The sequence below is a fragment of the Panthera tigris genome, chromosome C1 (genome assembly GCF_018350195.1).
Source record: "Panthera tigris isolate Pti1 chromosome C1, P.tigris_Pti1_mat1.1, whole genome shotgun sequence".
NCBI lineage: Eukaryota > Metazoa > Chordata > Mammalia > Carnivora > Felidae > Panthera > Panthera tigris.
In genome coordinates, this window is record NC_056667.1 from 212451509 (window position 1) to 212461321 (window position 9813).

The window sequence follows — 9813 nt, forward strand, 5'->3', positions numbered from 1 at the left end:
AGCCGAGCCCACAGGACTGGAGACCGCCCAGGGAGAACTCCCAGAAAGACTATGGGGTGTGCTGAAATAGCTCCTGCACGCTCCTGGCAAGGTGCCTGGCACTGAGCAGGCTTCAATACGTGGTCTTTCTGGTCTTCTCCCTTAGCCCTGACCTTACCCATGCCTCGTGGGAGGCCGTCTGGGGTTTTGGTTGGCCATGCAACCAGGAAGGGGGCCTCAGGGCTGAAACTGCACCCTTCCCCCAATCCTTGGCTGGCCTCTGCCCCCACTGCTCTGGAAGTCCCTGGCCAGGAAGAGAGAAAAGGACTGGAGAGTCATGCGTGAGCCCCTCCCCGCTGAGAACAAGGAGGGAGGCTGCTCTGCCCAGCAGCCCTTGTCCTCAGATGTAGGCCTCAGGCCCCTGCCATGCGGACTGGTGGAGGGAGGGGACTGGCTGGGGTGGGGGGGGGGGGGTTACCCACCACCTTCTTCCCTTACAACTTGCTTTTTTAATGTGGGACCTCCCTCCCACGGCCCCCAGCCCCTGAAACAGGGTCCGCTTCTGCCTGGCTCACCACAGTACCCTCAGGCCCTGGCCATGTGAGGCACAGGGATCTCAGGGCTTCTTGGACCAATGCTACTGTCTCTCGAGTCTCTCTGCTTTCTCATTTCCTAGCACAGGACCCTGCAAGGCACCAGTGCTCCCAGACCTGCCAGTTCCAGCCTGTAGGACTGGCCTCAACAGCGAGACAGCCCAAGACTGCCATGGAGCCCCAGCTGATAACACCGACAAGACAAGGGCTCAAAGGACCCATCACCTTGTCCCCTCCCTGGGGCTTTTCAGCAGCCTGGGTCCTGGGCCCCTGGCCCTGAGTGGCCTCCTCTGCCCCCGTGCTGCCTCTCCTGTGTCTGTCCATCCATCCATCTCTATACCACTGCTCTGGATACTCTCTGCCTCCACCTCCGGCCATCCCAGGGTCCTCCTCTGCCCCACGCATTCTTCTTGGGTCCAATTAATTCTACTGAGGAGAGGTGGAATTATGTAAAATGTGGTGATTCCGTAAGGGAGGAGGGGAGGGCAGGGCGGTGGCAAAGTGGTTCTTTGTGCTTTTAATCTGCATTTTTTCCCTCAACGTTCCGTCTCCAGGAGGATAATTTTCCAGCCTTTTCAGGCCCTGATTGGTATCATTTCTCCAGCAATGACAGCTTTTATTTTCCCTGAAATGAATGCCGTGAAATTTCCAAGAAATATAAAAATGGATATTGTCTCAGGGAGCCGACTCTCTTCCGACAGAAAGGCACAAAGCAAACAGGCTTCCCTGGGGACCCTGCTGTGCCAGCCACTAGGGGGTGGGGGACCTGAGCCCTCAGCCCCTCCTCCCTGCCAGGTCAGCTCTCTGTCGGACCCCCTGAGAGCCATCCCTGGCCATCCCTCTCCCAGACTCCCAGCTGCCATTGATCTGTTCCTCTGCCTCCCCGCTCTCTCGGCCAGGCCACCCTACCTGCCTGCCTCACTCCATCTTGCCTGCTCTGTTCCGCACCGCACCCCCCACAGGACACCCAACCTCAGAGACTCCCAGGACAACCCAGCCCCTGAGCAAGGTAACCAGGGCCCTCCAGAGTGGCCTGGGGATTGGGCCCGTGAGCGCTCAGTCCTAGACCCCCTATACAGCCCACCAGCAAAGAGCGACCAGGCCCTTTGCTTCTTTGCCCTTTGTCCCTTCTCAGAAAGAGAAGCAAGTGGGGGAGGACACCAGGGGTCTGGCCTCCAGCTCCCGTGCACTCTCCTTGAGGCATCCAGTTCCAGCTCCCCTCCCCCCCACCCCCCCCACCCGATTGTCAAGGTGACCTCCTGACTGAGGAGCAAGAGAATGACAGGACACAGCAGCACCCAGCCAAGCCCGGAGCCAGGCAACGGGATGCCCAGCTTAGGGGCCAGGTAGGCAGGAGCTGGGGAGCATCTGCCCCCAGAGCCGCCTTGGAGAGAGAAGGGCTGAGGGTGTGCAAGGAGCAGAGGGGAGGGGTGCGGGTCGGTCCTGAAACCCTCACTTCAGCCCCTTCCCTGACCGAAGACCAGATCCCAGCCCACTCCTCCTGGGTGGGCATCACCAGGTCTGGGTTCCGGGGAAGGGTTCGCGAAGACCGCCCACTCCCTGGGGACCACAGTGCTCACACCAGTGACACATCTGTTGAGCCTTCACTAAGTGAGGGGCAAAATGCTCCACTCCAAGGGGGCTGCCAACCTGAAGCCAGGCCTGGGTCAGCCTGGAGCCCAGCCGTGATCAGAACCGTCGCGGCGCCCCTCTGGCCTGCATGTAAGTGGGGATAGACTGGGCCTGCCACTCCAGTGCACAGGCCTAGGAGCCCCTACCCCTGCCTGTGCTCTGCGAGATGCCCCCCCACCGCCTCCACCCTGCCCACCCAGCTCCCCCCTCTCCACCACAGACAGCTCTGCAGTATCTTCTGTGTCCTGGAAAACGCCCCCCAGCCAGCTTCCTGTCCTCTGCCCAGCCTCCCAGTGCTCACCCCATCTATTATTCACAGCACAAAATGGATTTTTAATTTGAGAAATGAAATGACTCTCCCAAGTGGCCGGGGTGGCGGGGAGGGGGCGGGGGAAGGCCAGAGCCTCTAGGAGGCCACCACGGTGCTGACTCAGACTCTTGTGGGAAAGCTGGGCGCCCACAGCAGACCTGGGGGGCCCCAGAGGCCCACAAGACCCATCACCCAGCTGCTACCTTCATTCTGCCCTGTCGCGGTGACTCCATGGTGTGAGGGGGTGCCTATCTTTCCTGCCTGAGCTCCCAGTGGGGTATGCCTTTGGCCAGAGAGGGGGGTAGGGAGGGCTGGACCTGCACCCCACTTATTTCAGATGTTTGGACCTCAAGGGTAGCACTCAGGCTTTTTGGCCTGGTGTAGCTCCTCCCCAAACCGCCTGGCCCTCACTAAGCTGGGCTCAAGAATCACCCCCATGCAGACCCCTAGCTGAGCTTCTCTGCTAGGTCCCAACACCATGGCATGCCCACTCCAACCTGGACAGCTGCCCAGCCTCCCCACGGGCCGCAGGCTCCCAGTGGCCCTCCTCACCCCTCACGATAGAACTCACATACCTAGTGTGCCCACGAGGCAGTGACCTCTTCCCACCCTTCTCTGCCCTTCCTGCTCTGTCTCCCCACCTCCAACCTCTCTCTTTTTCTGGTCACTCTGACCTAGTTTCATTTCCTGGAACTTAGCTGCCTCTCTTGCACCTCAGGGCCTTAGCACTTGCTGTCCTGCTACTGAAACACCCTTCTCCCATCACCTCTTCCGTTAGCCAGTTGCCACTCGTCTTCTTGGGATGTCAGCCTCCCTTGTCTGGTCGGGTGCTACGTCTGCAGGCTGGGGGCCCCCACCTACAAACCTGCCCAGGCTCTCAGAGCCTCCACATGCTTCTCCTTGGCCTTGGGACCCATCAGATGACAAGAGGGGGCCACTCCTTCCCCCCCCCCACACACACACCCGATGCTCCCCTCACCTGTTCTCCCACTACCTGGTCTGTCCCACGATGCACAGACTCTTCTCTGGGGTCACCTACCAACCTCTGGATCTGTTTTTTCCTTTTCTTAAAAGAAATGTATAAGTACATTCTTGTTTTAAGAGACTTAAACTACACAAATGGGCAGAAGGCAAATGTGAAATCCCTCCTCCATACCTGTCGCCCTCCCAGGCCTCCCCCACATAAGCCCCTCACTTCAGCCTCCAGGCCCACATGGGCATCACTCTATTTCTTTAAATGAATGGGACACCACAGATGTGAGGGTTAGCACCCTGCACCCACTGGCCCGCAGCACCACTTCCCACCCAGCAGTCCTCAGGGTCACATCCCCAACGGAAGGACGCAGGTTGTCTAGGACGCACAACCCGTCTGGTCATCAGAGACTGAGGCCTTCCATGGCTCCCGGCCTCTCACCCACCCCCTGGGCCCACCCTGCCCCGGCTCCAGCTCCTCTCCGTCACCAGAAGTCCTTCTTCCTCTCCTTCCCATCCAACCTGTCTCAGTTCTAGTCCTCAGCTCTCCTTTCCTTGCTGGAGGAAAGTGGCGTCTTCCTTCTGCTTGCTCACCAGGTGCTGCTCTGTCCTGCCCATTCCTGCCCCACACCCTCTGTGACCCCTCGTTGCGGTTTCCGGGGCCTCCTCGGTCTGGCCTCAGACCCCCTTCCAGCCTCCTGGCTCGTGCTCCCCCAAATGTCCCTCCTTTCCAAGGGATTGAACCCCCACTTCTGTGCCTTTGTTCTAGCCATCCCCTCAGCCCATCCCCAGCCCTCCTGTCCTTCATCAGTCCCCTCTCCAGGATCCCCTGATAGTCCCCCTGGCTGGGCAGGTCCCTACCTGAAGGAGCCTGCCCGAGGGTCTCTCGTTGCCGGAGAGGTCTGTGCCCCTATGTGCCCAGCCCAGAACCTGGGGCATGGACTGGGCTGGATGGAGCAGGCCCATGCCCCAATCCACAGGGAGGTCCTAGCCAGGCCCTATGCCCAGCCCCACTGCGTCCCTGTGAGCCCCTCTGTCTCCTTCCCTCCACAGCCCTGCTCTCCTACAAGGGACAGTTAGTGGCCTCGGCCACTTCCAGTGCTGTGGCTGGAGCCCCCATAATAAAACACGTGGAACCCTCCTAAGTGCCAAGCTCTGTGCCAAGCATTCCACCTGCTTTACCACACTGAGTCTTAGAAACCCCCTGGGGGCCCCGTCACTGACCCCAGTGCACACATAGGAAAATGAAGGCCAGACACGGAAAGAAAGGTGCTCCAGTTCACCCAGCTCACAGCCCTGAAGTTGACCTTTGAACCTATCTGCTGCATTCAGTATCTCGGGGGCACGCACACTACCAGCCAGGAGATGAAGGGACAGGCAGGGCACTTAGAACCTGAGTGAAGGCCCAGCTGTGATCTCAGCCCAGGAACTGTGCTGGGTGGGAGGTGCTGAATCCAGGGGACCAGGCAGGTGCCAAGGTGGCTTTGGCCAGAGACCTCAGGAAGAAACTCAGGGCCTGCAGCCAGGCCCTTGGCCTCCCTTCCACATGTCCCCACCTTCAAGGGCTCTTCCTGGATGTCCCTGTCTGAAGCACCCAGTTGTTTTCTCTCTGTTGCCCTGGGTACATCTTGTACAGCATTTGTCCCCACCTGACATTATCTATGACTTGGCATTCTCATGGTCTCTCTTCCTTAGCTGTGGGGACCCTGGATTTTTCCCATCACCCTGTCCTTGCCTGAGTGTCAAGACCTTGACCACAATGCAGTTGGGGGAGGAAGCCAGATTGACAGAGTTAAAGCAGAGTGGTGGCAGCGGGGGGCAGGGAGGAAAGGGGGTAGAGAGTCTGAAGCCTGTGGGTCTCTGGTTCTGACAACCAGGCCCCTTGGGTTTACTGTTTGATGGACAGGCCATGACAGGGAGCTGGTCTCCTATGCAAATAGGGGGCCTGGGTGGCTCAGTCAGTTAGGCGTCCCACTCTTGATTTCAGTTCAGGTCATGATCTCAGTTTGTGGGTTCGAGCCCTGCCTCAGGCTCTGTGCTGTCAGTGCAGAGCCTGCTTAGGATTCTCTCTCTCTCTCCCTCTTTTTCTGCCCCTCACCTGTACCCTCTCTCTCTTTCTCTCTCAAAATGAATAAACTAAAAAAAAAAAAAAAAAGATGCAAATAAAGCCACAAGTGTTTGGGGCATATAGGAAGGTAGGCCCCAGAGCCTGGGGTACTTCCTGTCGGGATTGCCAAGGCCCATCGCCTGGGACTGCGAGAAGCGGGGTGGGCTGGAGCTGGGCAGAGCCCAGAAAAGCCAGCAGGACCTGAAGGACCTCTTCCTTGCTTCACAGGGTCACTGGGCCGAGCTCCCCTCCCCCAGCACTCCATCATCATTTCAAGTGATTGGAACCGAAGGAGATCGTTAGCTAATTAAAGCTGAGGCCACTAATTGCCCCTTGTAGGAGAGCAGGGCTGTGGAGGGAAGGAGACAGAGGGGCTCAGAGGGACGCAGGGGGGCCGGGCATAGGCCCTGGGTAGGACCTCCCTGCAGACTGTGTTTTGGAGGGGGGCCCTGTCACAGACTCCCTGAAGTGGAATTGTGGGATAGAGGACAAGAGTGCCCAAATCAGAGTTCCCATTGAACACCTACGTGTCACGGGGAACATCCATGCCCACCTCTACCCACAGCCAGCCACCCAGGGTTGTGGGCTGAGGTGGTAAGTGGCACAAAGCCCCCACAGACATCCCGTGGATGCAGCGACAGGCCAGATCTGAGGACAGCCAGCAGAAGACCAGGGGCCCCAGCCCCACACTGGCCCCCCAAGCAGGAAGCCTGGCTGCCAATCTCTGCCTCCCCGCCTCCCCTCGCAGAGATGCCAGCAGCCGGTATACATCCACACGTTCGACAGTAGCAGCCTCACCTGGGGCTGCCCAGAGCCCAGCACCAAGCTCCCCCCCCCACCCCACGCCCACCCCAGCAGGATGTTCCAGGACCTTCCATAGAAACTACCAAACACGGTTATTCGTTTTCCATTGCCGTGTAACAAACTTCCACAAACGTAGCAACTTAAAACAGCAAATTTATGATCTCAGTTTGTGTCGGTCAGAAGTCCAGGCTCCACGAGGCTGGGTTCTCCACTCGGGGCCTCACTGGGCTGAAGTCGGGGTTGGGGGGGGGGGGGGCTGAGGCTTCTCTTCCAAGCTTGCTGGGGGAGCCAGCATCGGTATAGAACCAAGGCGTCCCTTCTTTAGTGGCTGTTAACTGGGGGCTGTTCTCAGCAACTAGAACTCAGCTGCACCCCTTGCCTTGTGGCCCCTCCACCTCCAAAGTCATCAGCGGACAGTCTCCTCGGCACTGAATCCTTGTCGTGCTTCGAATCTGTCTTCCTCGCCTCCACCAGCCAGAGAAACTCCTTTAAAGGGCCCGAGTAATGAGGTCTATTAAGCTCCCTCTCTTAAGTTCAGCTAATTCGGAATCTTAGTAACAACTGCAAAATCCCTTCATAACAGTACCTGGATTTGTGTTTGCTTGAACGATGGGGAGAGTGTGCACGTACACTAGGGGCCAGGAAAACCGGGGGGCATCTTAGAATTCTGCCTCCCACAAAGGAGCAAAGAGCAAAGGTAAAAATAGCGGTAGCTGCCATCTGGAAAAAGTCCCGCGCTTCCAGTGCTAATTTGTCCTGTTTAATCCTCATAGCAATTCTGGGCGTAGATGCTACTATATCCCCATTTTACAGAGGGAGAACCTGAGGCCCTGAAGTTAGGTGACAGTCGCAAAGTCACACAGCTGGTAAGTGGCCAAGCTAGGATACTGGGGTAACACAAGGTCTGATCCAGGCCTTACCGTGTGTTCTTGGGAAAGTGAGTAACTTTCGCTTTCTCGTGAAACGAAAGGTTCTGAGGCCCATTCCCCACCAACCAGGAAGCCAGATTCCAAGGCCCACAGGGGATCAGGGGGCTCAGGCCTGGCCCCTCCTCAGCCAATGGGCAGGAGGTGTGCCTGATGGGCACTCGTGGTAACCAATGAGACGAGGCGGGGCTGGGGTCTCTGATATCAGTCAGCCATCTAATTGCGGCCATTCTGGCTTCTGCAACCCAAAGACATAATATTACCCGGCACGGAGACTTATGGTTGCCAGGGGGCCCCTGACAGCCACAGGAACCCCAAGATTAATGGCCAGGAAATTGCTGTTCACCCGAGCGGGTTGGGCCCCTTAGAACACAGAATAGGGGCTTTCGGACCTTTGCCCAGGGGTGAGGGTGTGTGTTGGGGGGGTGCCTCTCCCACCTCTAAACTCGGGCTCGCCCCTCTCAGGGGCAGGCTCCCGTGGGCTACAGCTCTGGAGGGGGAAGGGACCGCAGAGGCGGCTGTGGCAGCCCGCTCCCCCTCCCCATGAGAAGGACTATCAGTCAGCCTTGGCGCAGCCCCCCCCCCCCCAGAATCAGCCTCCCCCGCCCCCCGCCCCCGCCCCCATGCTTGAGCGGCCTCCCTCAGTAATGGGGCTTAATCATAACATGCATTAGCTAGGGCCTGCTGCCTGCAATTACCTCTTCAATCAGCCACCCACCACCACCGCCCCCAGCCTCAGGCCACCTGTGGGGACACACCCCTCCCCAACCCTCCCCGGCCCCCTCCCCAAATGCAGCACAGGGGCTGCAGGCTGTGCCCACGGACCAAGAAGTGACCCCTCCGGCAGCAGGGGTCTGGGAAGGGGGAGGCCAGTGGACAGAGAGCTTCAGCTCAGGGTCACAGGCAATTATTTTAAAAGCCTGTTGAAAACTGTGCGGGTTCCCCAGTGCAGAGGGCTCATCCTGAGGGTTGCGCTGCCCCAGGTTGCTGACACGCTTGCATGCACACACGAGTGGTCACACACACACACACAGATGGGCATGTACCAGGGCACATGTGGACCCCGAAGATATGGGTACTGGCTGTCGCCAAGGTGCAGACGCACAGGGAGGTCCCACCTGAGTGACCAGCCATCGGGGTGCTTCCCCGCACAGCTCCCCTCTGCCCTGTCCCTAGCACAGACCCGCTCGTGTCCCGTGGCTCCCCATCCCCAGACCTGGGGCACAGGGGGCCTGAGCTGAATCAGAGGACTTCCTATGCCTTCCTGCCTCAGAGCCGGGGTGGCGGCTGGAGAAAAGGGGGAGAAAGACCTGGCGGGGGCAGTGGAGGAGGGGACTGCTGTTGTGCGGTGATTCTCTCTAATTGCTGTTTTGCTGAGAGGTAATTAAAATCCCTTTTTATTTCACACGTCAGAGCCCTCACCAGCCTGTGGAGAGGGCGCAGGGGGAGGCCAGGAGGTGGGGGCAATAGAGGGCCGGGCTGCCTGGCACAGGGAGGGGACGGGGAGGTGGCCCTTCTGAGCCCAGGCGGCCAGCCCAGCCCACCTGCCAAGAGGCCCCATGGCGCGGGAGTCCCCAACCCAGCCCCTCCCCCAGCGGTGAGCACCTGGGGTCTAGTGCTGGCCAGGATCTGCGCGGCCCGCTGCAGCCAAAGAGGCCATGAGAATGGAGTCAGTGGCATCTCCAGAGTGCCTCCTACATGCCGGGCATTTTGCTGAGCTGCCAACTTGCAGAATTGTTGCAAAAATCACTACTCGGTGGATACCACTGTCATCCCATGTGTATGAAGCGGAGACTCAGATCAAGAAACAGCAAGACCCCCGGCCTGTAGGTGCTGGAACTGGATTTGAACTGATCTGACCCCAAACTCAGAAGCACTGTGTCAACCCACCCACTCCAGCCCACACAACTGTCCCTTCCTACAGAGCCCCCCTTGTTCCACGGCCCTGCCCTGCCCCTCCTCAGAGCCCTTGCCCAGGCCCATGCACCTGTACCCTGCCTGCCACTCTGGACTCCACGGTCCCCTGCTGACAGGTCCTCTGGGGCAGGAGAGCCGGGGTTTGCCCTGTCCCTCAGGACCTGTGGACATGCTCCAGATGCCTGGCAGGGCCAAGAGGCCGTGGCCAGACCAGAGCTGAGCCCAGTGCCCAGCCAGAGTCAGGGCGGAAAGGAGCAAGGCCCCTGCCTTCCCCTGAGCTGGCCGGGGACATGGGTGGGGCAGGTGAAAGCACCCCTCCGCACTGGACCCCCTTTCTCTCTCCTGTTCTTCCCCTTCCCTTGGACCTGGAGTTGCATCACCCTGTCCTTTTCATCCTCCCCTTCTCCACCCCACCCACACCACCATCACCACCCGCCCTCATCGCCATCATCAACGTCTCTCATCATCACCATCGTCATCATCAAGTACTTGCCACTCTGCCTGATGTGTGTGGGGAGTGGGGGGGGGTGGGACGTTGGGGACTGCAGAGGAAGGACCAAAGGGGTCCCGAGA

General features: G+C 59.1%; 1 long non-coding RNA gene across 1 annotated transcript; it reads left to right on the forward strand.

The window, feature by feature from the left end:
* The first annotated feature begins 590 nt into the window (after positions 1-590).
* On the forward strand, positions 591-1923 carry LOC122241483. The gene is made up of 3 exons (XR_006221651.1): positions 591-1367; positions 1472-1581; positions 1824-1923. It is a non-coding gene; the product is annotated as an uncharacterized LOC122241483 (long non-coding RNA).
* Positions 1924-9813: the final 7890 nt, after the last annotated feature.